At 51.2% G+C, this 13,493-nt stretch overlaps 1 long non-coding RNA gene across 1 annotated transcript; it reads right to left on the bottom strand.

Annotated features, from left to right (window-relative positions):
- Positions 1-5,515: 5,515 nt before the first annotated feature.
- Positions 5,516-10,293, bottom strand: LOC138847044 (uncharacterized). Its single transcript, XR_011384662.1, has 2 exons — positions 9,750-10,293; positions 5,516-7,367 (listed from the first exon to the last, which is right to left on the bottom strand). It is a non-coding gene; the product is annotated as an uncharacterized lncRNA (long non-coding RNA).
- Between the last annotated feature and the right edge of the window lie 3,200 nt (positions 10,294-13,493).

Below are 13,493 nucleotides of genomic sequence, written 5' to 3'. Positions count from 1 at the left end.
TGTCAGCAATTGCTTTAAGGTAATATGCTGGTAAGGCAAGTCTCAAGTGGGATGAAAGGCATCCTTGAGGCAGCAGAGGAAAATCAAGAGGCCGGTGGAACAGGTGATCTACTTGCAATGTGCCTGTGCTCAGAATAACCCACAGCTCGAGATCCAGCTTTACCAGCACCCTCTGCTGTCGAAACTGGGCTTGTCTGAGACCCAAGACCTCCACCTGCAGGCTCAGGCTCAGCGAGGGGCATCTGACACTGGTTCTGATAAACCTCCCAAAGCATCGGCCCCTTGGAGCCATTGCTATTGCAGAGGTGGGTTCAGTGACCCCAGACGAATGCCTGGGCGCACAAGGTGAAGGCATCCACACCCACGACGGAGCTTTCGCTTCTCACTGTGCAGAGGGCTTTTCTGTGTCATCTCATTTAAACAGGAAGGCAAAACCTGGCCATTTCATCCCATCCTCAATGCAGCTTGGTGTCTCAGCTTCCCAGGCCATCCTAGTGCTCTGTGTTCCTGCATGGTTCACCTTCTCCTGCATCCCCACATTTGCAAACTCCCCTGTCCTGGGCAGACCCAGCCGTAATCCTGCCTTTTCCAGGAAGCAAGACTTTCCAGGTTCCTCCTCCCACGGCACAGCACCACAACCACCACCACCACCTACCCCTGAGCCCCCCATCAGAAACAATCCAATCACAGCCTTATTCATGCTGTGCCATGGTTTCCTCTTCTGTAAAATGGGCACAGCAATGGTACCTTCTCCCTAGGGATGTTGTGGACTATAGGAAGAGCACTTAGGATGAAGGTTGGCATAAAAACAAAGCCCAGTAAGGTATCAATAATAATGATCTTTGTTGTGGATAGCTCTGACTTATCTTCTTTGCTATACAGTGAGATTTTGCAGGCAAGAAAGGGCAGAGGTCTTACTCATCTCCGAACCCTATAGACTAGCAGACAACCTGGAGAGCCATCCGAGACTTGGAACTCAGTTTGCTGAATGGATGCAAGAATAGTGTGGGGGCGGGGGGAGGGAGTGACAAGAGCAACACGGAGCCAACAAGCAGATACCTTGCTATTCCCCCTGCAGCGGCATGGCCATCTTTCTTGCACTACCTAACACCCTGTGGCTAGTGCTCAAAGCCACCCACACTATCGTGTGCTTGCTTGGCAGCAGGCTCAGCTCGAAGCTGCCGCCAGAGAGGCTGTTGTGCCGGCTGACAGCAATCACGTAAACTGCCTTGGGGTTCTGCCTCTCTGGGGGCTGGCACAGATGGAACCTGCGCTCCTGGCAAAGTGGGGGCCCAACATTCTTCTGCCATCCAAGCCCGCCTTGGGCACCCATTAAAGCCATGAGCACGGTGCGCCTGACTTTTTTGCCTTGTCTCTCATGCTTCTCAGCACGGACAGTCCGTAATGGATGTCAGACTTTGAATTTCTTCTCATGTTGTTTATATCTAATAAGTGAATCGCCCTGTTTTTTTAAAAGTCAGCTTTTAAAAATACTGTGTTTGAACATCTGTCAAGGGCTGGGGATTAGCTGAATAGGCACTGGATGCCAGGATATTATATTCTCTCTTATCCTTTATACTGTAATTATCTTGATCCTCAAACAACTCAGCACCAGTTACAACCACTTTCGCAGACTTGTTGTTGCTGCAAATTCAAAAAATTATTTTATTTGAATCTAAATTAAACTGATATGTAACAAGGTTTTTTTCATGCTAAGTCTCAAAAAACAGTATCTGCAGATGATTAAAAAACAGTAAAACACGGACAATTTCAAAGTTTATTTCAAGAATAAACTCATGAAAATTCATCTAATTATGCAGCAGTGTACCAAAAATAATCTTTTCCAAACCTAAATTTGTTTAACAAAACACACAGTCAGCTAAGCCAAGTGAAAGCAAACGTGTGTTTATGCCACAGTCACCCCCCTCCCCGGGTTGCTCAAGTGGGCATGAGGGCTTGGCAGGGTTCAGAGAAGCCTGTTGGCAGCATCTGAGTCCTGACACTTTGCTTGTCACCGTTTCCAGTGAGGGGGCCGTTGGCATCCACTGGTCACCGAAGCAGACCCTGTGGCTGCTCGTGTGCATGGTCTCAGTCCCAGGCAACGCGGAGAGCTGGGGCGAGGAGCTGTTAGAGTGTAATACCCTGAGGAGCTGAACTTACGGAGACAAGCCCACTGAAATCCCGTGCACACACATGCATGCACAGTTGTGCGGCATCTGCCAACTGCCTGTCACAGCAGTGACAATGGCCACTGCTCACTGAGCCCTTCTGCTACCTTCCTTTCATCAGCTGACTCACAGGAAAGAACTCTGGGAGCTGCTGGTCCCTACTCCTGCTTTACAGATGTAGAAACGGAGATTCAAAGGTAAAGAGCCTGTCTGAGACCCCATCAGCGCTTGGTGGGGCTGAGATTGGAATTGCACCTTAAGAGCCATGTTCTTCATGGCCTTGATGACTATATGCTGGTGTAGCCCTGGGCCAGCCTCTTGGAGCAAGTGCAGGGGATCCCAGCTCTGACACCCCAGACAAGTTCACAGCTACTCTGAGTCTCAGTGCACCCACCTGAAAAATGAAGAACACAACATTTCTGGTCTGAGAAAACTCCAAAACTTCATAAAATACTCCATTGGACCCCACACCCTCTGAGGGCATCTTTGTATTGGGCCTGATTACATCCCCAGTACTTCCCACAATAACATCTCTCACAGCGTTCGGCATATGGGATGGACCATTGGTGTGTGTGGAGTGAAATAATAAACCATGCTTCCTTCCAATGAATTGTTTACAGCTTATTTGGGGAGAGGAAAAAACCTCCCATGTGTGAGCTGATAAGAGCACAACCCCGTGAGCGTGTCATCAGGGAGCTGTTGAGGGGCTGCCAGATTCGCACCCCCTCCCCAGTAGTGTCCTGCTGGAATTGGTCCCCACCGAGCGACAGACGTTGGGTTCTGATCCCAGCGCCACAGCGTCCCAGCTGTGTGGTTCAGGCAGATTCCGAAGCCTCTCTGAACATCTGTAGAAGAGGGAACAGAACCATGCACTCTGCTTTTCTCCCCGCTCTGTTCTGAGGATGCTTGAAATGCAGGGGCCAGGGTCACACGCTGCGTGTGATGCCACGACCCTCATCATTACTGACAGGGAGAGTGGGGATGTCAGGTTGACCTCACCAGAGGAAGTGGTTGCAGCTCTAAACCGGGAAGGAGCCCCATTTTGCCACGGATTGAAATCTATTTCCTGAGGAGAACTGCAACGAAGGGTCTACATGAGGTTCAAATCCTGTGTTTTGAGAGACCTTTAGCGCGGTGGGGATTCTGACTCTACCACTTGCCCCTCAGTGGCAATATCAGGCATCACTAAATATTTCAACATCATGTTCACTTGTCATGATTGGGGTAAGTGGACTGAGTCAAGGAAGAGCCTTCAAAACCCAGGAGGCAAATAAAATCATGCAAACAACTAACCGTCTTCACAAAGTTCCGTGGCCTGCACCACCAGCGTACTTTTCTCCCACTGTGGCAGAGCAGTGAGGAAGGAGCCTGGATACTGGGGGGGGAAAGATGGAGGAACACATCCCTGGACATCAGAAAAAGATCTTGCTCCCCCAGGAGTAAGGCGCCTGGGCTTCCCAGGTCCCCTCTAATTCTTTGACACCTGCTTTCCAAACTCGTCTTCACAAGTGCAGGTCTTTCAGCTCAGCCTTCATCTAGGAATTCACCCAGCATTTTTCAGTCCCTGCCGTGTGCCCAGCACTGTGCTCATCCCTAGGCCTTAAGGGTTTTCTGAGCGTCTGCCTCTGTTACTGCAGGCCAGGCTTTTAATCTTCCGACCCTCTGTTTATATAGCTGTGAGATAGGCATCATTTAATACGCCTTCCAGAGCTGGTAGGCAGAACAGGTGACAGTAAAATGCTTAGCATACTTTCCAACATAGAGTGATCACTTGAAATAATAATGTCTGAAAAAAGGAAATAAAGATATCCATATCCAATAATGGGATCAGTCATAGACAGAACTGGTCATAGTTGGAGGTTGGGACAGAGACCACGCTCGTGAGCGGCCTCTGAACTTCATAGTTGGGAGTTGAAGGTCATGCAGGCACATGCCCAAAAGACCCATTCTTGTCAGTCCCTGCCCAAAAACCTCCAGTACCCACCATCTGATGCTGATGGACCCCATCTCCTGAGAGCCCAGCCACTGTAACCCCATCCCTCACAGCCCCGATCCCACCCCAGCCCTGCCCTCCTCTGCTGCCACTCATGGATCTGACTGGTTAGTTCGTAAAGAGAGGGCTTCTTACAGGCTGTCCCCTCTGCTTGGAGAAGCCACAGCAGTCCAGCAGGAGCCAGCTTGATGCCAGCCCCTCTGGGAGACCTCCCTGTCTTGCCTGCTTACCAGGGCTGAATTTCCTTCTCTGCTCTGCCCTGCAGCATGGGGACAGACAGCTGACATCACGTCGTGGAGCTGTGCCCACTTTTCCAGTAAACCAACTGGTCCTTGAGTCCTTGGGTCTCACCCAGTGCCCAGTGCAGAGGCCTCTGGTGATGGAAGGCAGAGAGGGAAGCAGGCAGAAGGGAGGACAGGATGGAGTGACCAGAGAACAGTCACCTAAGGCAGGGGCGTGTGCAGGGATCTGCTACTAACAACCCCCAGGGAAATTCTGTCAATGGAGCAAAGCAAGAAACACGCAGTCCCAGCCTCCTGAGGGCCCATGTGGGCCCCCACATACATGGATTTACCTGGAAGCTGGTAACATTTATACTTCAAGACCCCTCACTTGCACAGCTAGAGGGCAGCTAGCAGGTTCTTGCTGACACCACCATATGTTTTTACAAAGGACTCGCCAGGGGCTGCGGTTGTGGCTCAGCAGGTTACGCCGGTGAGCATCCCCTGTGAGTGCTGGTTCAAGTCCTGTTGCGGCCATTCAGGGAGCAAACCAGCAGATGGGAGCTCCCCCTTCCCCAGCTCTGGCTTTCAAATAAATCCTTAAAAAAAAAAAAGTGAAAAAGAGAAGAAGGGGGGTGGGCAGAACAGAGGACGGAAAGTGTAGCTTTGCCCCCCTGGAGGGCTGGTGAGGGTCTCAGCACACTCTGGGTACTGCAGGCTCAGAGCAGCTGCGGACTGTGTTTTACAGAGGAGGGGGAGTGGGTGTGGTCCAGGAGGAGTCCTGTAAAACTCCCAGGGCTCTGACTCTGCAGGCGCCACCTCTGCACCTCTGCAGCTTCCTCTGCCGAGCACTCTGGGCTGCTCTGCACCCCCTCTCCGCCTTGTTCACCTGCTGGGAAGCGCCATCGTCACGTCTCCTATAGATGGAATGGACAACTCACAGATCCATGGATGGAGATGACACAGCAGAAACGGAGGCCCAGAGAGGTTGCCTGCCATCCAAGGAAACACAGCACGAATGCAGACATGTGGCCTTCCTGTCAGGTTTCCCAGCTTTTATATATTTTATATTTATAAAAATACATATTTTTATAATATAGCTTGAATGTTAAGATAAAAACAAACACCAAAGAAAAAAAATTATCTTGTTTTATTCTACCCTCACCTCTTTTTTTTTTTAAGATTTATTTATTTATTTGAAAGAGTTACACAGAGAGAGAAGGAGAGGCAGAGAGAGAAGAAAGATCTTCCATCCACTGGTTCACTCCCCAGTTGGCTGCAATGGCCAGAGCTGAGGAGCTGATCCGAAACCAGAAGCCAGGAGCTTCTTTCGGGTCTCCCACATGGGTGCAGGGGCCCCAGGACTCAGGCCATCTTCTACTGCTTTCCCAGGCCATAGCAGAGAGCTGGATTGGAAGTGGAGCAGCCGGGGCTTGAACCTGTGCCCATACAGGATGCCAGCACTTCAGGCAGCGTCTTTACCTGCTATGCCACAGTGCCGGCGCCACCTCTTTTGTTTTAAAGCTTCGTCTGTTTGAGAGGCAGAGTGATGAAGAGAGGGAGAGACAGTGAGAGATCTTCCATCCACTGGTTCACTCCCCAAATGGGCACAACAGTCAGGTGTAAGCCAGGAGCCTGAAACTCCATCTGGGTCTCCCACATGAGTGGCAGGAGACCAAGTACTTGGGCCAGCTCTGCTGCCTTTCCTGGAGCATTAGCAGCGAGCTGGGTCAGAAAGCAGAGAATCCGGGACTCGAACATGGGATGCCAGTGTTGTAAGTGGCAGCAGCTGAATCCCTGCTGGTCCCATCAGTTCTTCATATCATGCCCTGAGAATTAGCTCCCTTGTCCTTCTTTTCCCTTTATTCATTGATTAATTGGGTCAGCAAACATTTACTGATGCACTGGAGTGAACTAATGACACTCAGGCAAGAGCAGGAATTTAGACAGAATAAAAAAGAAGAAAAAGAGTAATAGAGAAAGAAAAGAAAGGGTAGGAGCAAAAGACAATAAAAGAAACAACACCCATCAAATACTTTCTATTAGGCAGTTTTCCTAAGCATTTTACTTGCATCCATTTAACACACAGGGAAACCCTATTAAGGAATCCCTATTACTATCCCTGTTACTATCTGAGCCTGTGGCACAGAGACCTCACCAGCACGGCCCACGCTGGTGTCGTGGTTAATCTGCAACCCCAGCAGGTGTACTTGTAGAGATGCTGCTTGGGACGTGGGAAGCTGTCAGTTGCCAAAGAGCCCTCCCCCGCCGTGACGGCCATTCCAGTGGAGCAGATGCCTATGGCAAGCACCGCAGCGGACCTCAGTGTCCTGATCACCTTTTTTCAGCAGTCTCTGGAGAACTCATCCTCACAGGGTTTGCCGTGGAGGCCTGGAGGGAGAAATGCAGCCGGCAGAGCGGCCTGGAAGGGGGAGGAGGAGGGCTCCTGGGAGCCAGAGCTCTGCAAGCTGGAGTTTATTCAGCACAGTCCCTTCCTCTCTCCAGCTCTTGACACAGGATGCGTCAACTCATCTCTTCAGCTGACCTGATCCTGCATCTGCAAAATCAGAGGATCACACCTAGGTGAACGTAGTTCGGAATTTCAAAGGACAAAACCAGTGGCAACATGACGCCCTCCTGGGCTTCGTTGTAGGTAGGTGTTCATTGTCCAAGAAAAAAGATGAACTCTGTGGGAGTGCTGAGTTCAGGATGAGGATGATGAAGCAAACCTGAAGAGGAAGGCTAGGGGGATGAGCCCTCTGTGGGTGGCAAAGGGGATGATTACTTGGGAAGAGCCAGGAAGGGCCCAGGGGATTGTTCATTGCCTTTGGGTAAATGGCTGATAGAGCTGTGAGTTCATTCAGTAAGTATGTATTGAGTGTCCTCTATGTGCCAGTCAGGTAGCTGGATACCGGGGTACAGAGGTTCAGGGAGCAGACATGGTCCTCATCTTGGTGGAGCTTGCTGTCTGCAGAAAGCCAGACACTGAAGAAATGCATGGAGAATTTAAATGCACAGTTATAAACTGTACTATGAGACAAAGGAAAAGAGAAAAATAACAGTCCTGGGTAGGTGGGGACATATTGAAACACTCAGTGACTTCAATTCCCAATTCTGTCTCCCCCCACTGCTCACCAACTGCTATTCAAAAGGGCATAGGTCTCCACGTATGTTGGTATTAGAGTCAATGAGCAGTCTTGTGAATGCTCAAGAAAAATACCTGTACATATGCCTAGGTGTCCGGCTGCTGTCCTAGTCAGCCCCGGCTCTCGCCTTCACTAATGGGATTCTTGAAGATCCTTGTTATCCCTATTTAACAAATTTAAAAAAATGCCCACAGCACTACATGCATCCAAACGGACGCAGCTGGGAAGGCCAGACCAGAGCTCAGAATCGTTGAGAGCAAACCCAAGGCTCTTTCTGTTAATCACGCTTAGAAGGCAGTTTGGACTGGACGAGGGCTGGTCCTGGCGCTGCCTCCCCTCTGCCAACCTTCCTGCTGCCTCATCATATGTCATCCACGGAGGCCTTCCCAGGACACCGCAGACCAGCTCTGCCTCAAGGACTAGGCAGCAGCTCCTTCCTGTGTCTGGAACACTTGCTTGCTCCTAGGTTTCAGTCAGATTCACTGAAATACAGTTTGAATGCAGCAAAATCCACTCATTTAAAGAGTACAGCTTGAGGACTGTTACCCACATTCACGGACCACTGTTACTGCAAGATAGTTTCCATCACCTTTGCCATCTTGCCCTGTGCCCCAGGCAACCACTAGCTGCTGCTTCCCCTTTGAGTTTCTTCTCAATTATCCGCTCTTCAGGGGCCTGCCTGCAGGACCCACATACGCAAGCTCTCCCCTGTCCCTCCCTGCTGTCATTCTTCTTGGAGATCCTGGCTACTCTCTTCTTAGCACTTAAGCACAGCTGTTTCCATTGTATTCACCGATGCAATTGCCTGGCTTCTGTCCTCTCCACATCCTATCAGTTCATCGAGGGAAGGGACTGGATCTTCATTGACAGCCAGGCAATCCCAGAGCACAGGGCTTGGCACATAGTAGAATAAATACTGAGTGGATGAATGAATGAATGAATACACAAGTCTCCTGCTTCCCTCTATGTGCAAGTAGCTGTGGATTCCTGGCTGGATCAGAGGCGATTTCTGCACTTAGGCGGCAGGTCTGGTGACAGGCATACAGATAATGCTGACCCAGATAATCCCTAAGGCTTGAATAACAAATGCACTTAGAAGGTGCTTACTGCATGCTAGACCTTGTGACAGGGGTGGGGAGCCAGCCCGTGGGCCATATAAGGCCACTGAAATCACTTGGTCTGGCTCTGTCTAGGCAACAAAAGGCGGGACTCAAAATTCCATATAGCTGTAGCAGGCTGATTTTTAAGTTGATCATCTTGCATGGCCCACCCACGAATGATGCTATAAATATCCAAATGGCCCTTGGCAGAAAAAATCTTCCCCACCCCAAGTGCTTCACATATATTCACTCATTTAATCCCGGGGAGAACCCTCTGCGGGACATACAGCTATTATAGTCATTTTAAAGATGAGGAAAATGAGGCACCAAAGGGGATCAGTGACTTATCCCAGGCCCGTGTGTCGCGAAGTCAGAATTTAGGACAGAGTCCTTTTGGAGAGCTGGCTAATACTGACCCGAGTTCAGGGTACCCGAGGCATCCAGGAGGCAGAGAAGGCTGGAGGCAGTCTGGGCTCAGACCGAGTCAGACAGGTGACGTTCTAACCCTTGGGAAACTGGAACGGGGACAACAGTCTCCGCAAGTCCCACCACCCAGCCCCTCCAACCCAGAGGCAGGATGCTCAGACCTCTAGGGGGAAGTAGACTCAGATCCGGAGCAAGGGGCTTTCCCCAAGGCCCTGTCCCCAGAGGGGCGCGATCACGCAGGGCTTACGGTGGCCTGGCTGAGTGATTTCCGCACAATCGCAACGCGGTACCCAGAGCACACCGGCTAGGGAGAGGTTCCAGGCAGAGGGACCCGAGCGCCGCCTGGGGACCTGCCCCCTCCCCACGGCGGCTGCCCCGAGGCCGCGGCGCCCGGCCTGCGCCTCCCAGCTGCGGACAGTAGGTGGCAGTGGATCGTGAGAAATGCCGCCGGGCCCTGGCTGCCAAGACCCAGCCGGGAGAAAAACGTGGCTGGGCTTGGGCCGCTCCCCCAACCCCGAGAACCGCGCCCCCGGGGTGGGGCCTGGGGGTCAGCGCGGACCTGGGCGAGCGCGCCCGGGTGGAGCAGGCCCCGGAGGGCTGCGCCGGGGCTGCGGGGACCGCGCGGCTGTGCCGTCACGGGGAGCGCCCGGGGACCCCGGGTCCTCTCGCAAGCTCCTGGCTCGCCGCCTCCTTACCTGGAAGGTGTGCCTGGCGTGGGAACCCACCGCCTGGACAGAACAACCTTTCAGTAATCATAGCAGAAGAAGAAAGTGGCGTTCGGAGAGGTTACGGCCGCAGAGCTCGCGCGTGGCTGTGCAGGGGCCATGCTTGGGTCCGCGGTGCAAACACCTGGGTCCACATTTCCACTGAGGGCGGTGGCGGGGGCTGCCTTGGCCCCGACCGCGAGGCGGCGCCCAGCGAGGGCAGGGGCAGACAGGATCCCCGGGCGGCCTTCCGGGGTGCCCATTTCCCCTGCCCACGTGCTAACGACTGAGCCGCGGGCCCCGGCAGTCCCCTGGGCACCGAGGGGGACCGGGGCGCCTCCCCCCGTCTTCCCCCTGCGTTCCCCGGGACCTCCCTCGACCCCTCGGCCGCCTCTGGGCACTTGCGCTCTGGCGTGCATTTGCACCCCAGAAAGACCCAGGCCCTGGGGAGATGTGCCAGAGGGTGCGGTGCGAGTTGGTGGCGGGGCTGGGGCGGGACGCAGCCGCGGGAGCCGGGGCTGGAGCGCCGGGGCCCGAGTGGCCCAGCGGCGAGGGCCCCGTCCCCGCCTCTCGCTCTCCCGCGGCTGGCAGGCGAGGAGCCGCGGACGAATTAATTCACGCTATCTTTACATTATGTATAATGCGACGTGATTTTATTTTGCTTCATTCCCGAAATCTTTTACAGTAATTAGGAGCCGAGTAAAATATAAAAATTAATGCAATATAACACTTTAATGGTAATAATACACCATCCTGTCTAATTAATAAAATCTGTTGTTTCCAAGCACGATTATTTATTTGACAAATTGATAGCACACATCCTGTTCATACCCTCTTCCCCAACTCCCATCCTTTCAGTTTATTGAATAAAATTGTAGCAGGAAAATAAACAGATTGTCTTCTGACCTGACAAGCACGTGGGAAATAAACCCCTCACTCACGCGTCCCTAGTTGTTCTCGACAACATTCTCCAACACAAGTCCAGATTATGGTGGATCCCGGTTCCACCTTCCTCCTCCTCCTCCTCATTATTACTATTATTGTCAGCATTATTATTTTTAAAATAATAACTGTGTCTCCTTCTTTGAGAGCAAAGAAACCTAGTTTCTCCTTCCCTGTGGCTAGTGACGATGTCAGGGCAGTTGAAATGAATGCTGTGACTGTTCAGAAATCAGGATGGCTTTTGCGGGCTGGAGGGTGGGGGGCAGGAAGGCTGAGGCTGCTCAGAGCTGCTCCAGCCACAGCTCCCACCAGGGAGGAGGCAGGGGACGCCCCGGGAGAGAGCAGGGAGCGGTAGACTGGAGGACCATCCCCCAGAGTCCTGGGGAGAGGGCTAGGGCAGGGTACTGAGGGCCAGACCTGGGGGAAAGACTGACATCCACCACCACTCGGCGTGGAACTTGGGGTGGAACACTGAGCTAGTTACAAACCTGAGTGCACACTATTTTATGTAAGACAGGGACGTTTTATATGCTAAGTGTGCAAATATGAAAGCATTCTAAGCTACAAATACTCTCAGGGGCAAAAGGCAGAGATACTTAGAGACGTGGAGACCGAGAGAAAGGGACAGAGAGAGGGAGAGAGAGCACGTGTGCTCACCCAAGAACTAGACAGAAAGAGGAAGAAAGGAGAAGAGAGCGACTCATCATTTGCAGGCTATCTTGCAGCGTTTTTCTCTGAAAGAAACATTATGTGATGTGATCTGTGTTCAGGGAAAAGCTATGCGAGCCCCAGCTTTCAAGTTACATTTACTGTAATAAAAACGGAAAAATCTCCAAGTACGTGCGGGTGAAGAAAGTCACCCTCTCGTGGAAACTGGCCTCAGTGCACACACTCAGAGGCACACGCGTAAACATACGCACACAGAGAGCTCCTTGTCCTACCTGTGGGTGGGTCTCCAGAGTCCTTTGCGTTTTAGAACAGTTCTGTGCAGCAGGTCCAAGGTACTCGCACAAACCTACACAATACTGACATGGGAACACACCGCAAATGCGTGCGCACCCTGCTGGGCCCAGGCCGGGGATCAAGTCAACACAGTCATGCCCCATTGCTGAGACAGCCTGGACTGCTCCCTGGCCCACAGCAACCTCTGCCATCCCCCGAAGTCTGTGCACTCACGCCTTATCGTCCCCTTCACCTTTTCCTCTTGATCCACCTCCCTATCACCACCAGCATTCTGTGTGAATGCATAATTTCTCTAATAATAATTAGGAAATTTAAATAAGATTTGCCCATAAAGTAGGTGACCACTGCAAGCTTTCTGCCAATATAGAGGTACACAGAAGGTGATCAATAAATGCAGTTTAAATAGTTTAGAAAAAATATTTATTTATTTATTTGAAAGGCAGAGTTACAGAGAGGGAGAGGCAGAGGCAGAGGCAGAGGCAGAGGCAGAGGCAGAGGCAGAGAGAGAGAGGTCTTCCTTCACTGGTTCACTCCCCAAATGGCCACAACTGCCAGGGCTGGGCCAGACCGAAGCCAGGAGCCAGGAGCTTCACCAGATCTCCCAAGTTAGTGCAGGGGCCCAAGCACCTGAGCCATTTCCACTGCTTTCCCTGGCGCATTAAAAGGAGCTGGGAGGGAAGTGGAGCAGCCGGGACTCGAACCAGCACACATATGGGGTGTACTATAGAGAGCTTAACCCACTATGCCACAGTGCTGGCCTCAGCACTTTACCTTTTATAAAGTGCCTCCCTACAAATCACTTCAGAACAGGGGTTACTACACCCATCTATCAATAAGGAAACAAGCAGTCTCGTTCCAAGGGAAAATAAGGTGTTCAATGACAAATAACATTTACTGAACACTGTTGGTAGGTCGTGAATTCTTTAAACCTTAATAGGCAATATTTCATGGAATTCTCCATGACATGGGTCCAAACATTTCTCCCAGTATTACAGACACAATGTCTGGTATTCAGAAGCTTTATGTAATTTGCCCGGAGTCATACCCGAGCATATGAAATAGGACTAGGATTTGAACCCACTTCTGTCTGGATTTGAATTTCTTCGAGGTCGTGTTTTACTTCCAACTTCGGTGCTCACTGGATGTGTTCCTTGAGCAAGTATCCTCTCGAGAGTCAGTTTCCTCAACCGTAACATGAAGATTAAAACATTAAGAGTTTAATAAAATCTACTTTTTCCTTCACTTTTTTTTTCTTTTGTCCTTTCTATATCAGCCACTCTCCAAGAAATCGTCCAAAAAATACTTAGTTAGCTGGGGCTATACCTGGTAGGAGCTTGAGGTTCCAAGCCTTTGTTTTACCATTTGCAAAGTAAAGAAATAACAGCGACTTGTGCAGACAGACTGATTTAAAGAATGAGACGTCGGCGGAGTGCGTGGCACATGGTTGGTGCCAAAGAATTATTTGGGAAAAGAATGAAGAAGGGGAAGAGAAGCAAGAACCAGGAGAACGGTATTCAGGTGTTCAAAAAAGAATTGGAGCTCTCCGGACCTGGGGGACTGGTCCCACCATAGGTCTGCCAAAGTGCGAGCGGGAGCGTTCCAGTGGACGGCGAATGTCCTGCGGACCTGCTCAGTGCCATCGATCAATATGTTTTATGATGGATCTAATTAAGCTCTCTAACGAGGGATCACGAGATAACAATTTATCCCAGAGCCATCAGTCATTAAAATGCTATTTCAGGAGATGACATCCTTCCAGCCTTAATTGGCAGAGTTCGCGTGACTGGAATCCCTCGGGAGCAGAGATGTCCCTTGTCATTTGCTCGTCAC

This window comes from Oryctolagus cuniculus, chromosome 1 (genome assembly GCF_964237555.1).
Source record: "Oryctolagus cuniculus chromosome 1, mOryCun1.1, whole genome shotgun sequence".
NCBI lineage: Eukaryota > Metazoa > Chordata > Mammalia > Lagomorpha > Leporidae > Oryctolagus > Oryctolagus cuniculus.
This window is presented reverse-complemented; position numbering and strand designations above follow the sequence as displayed.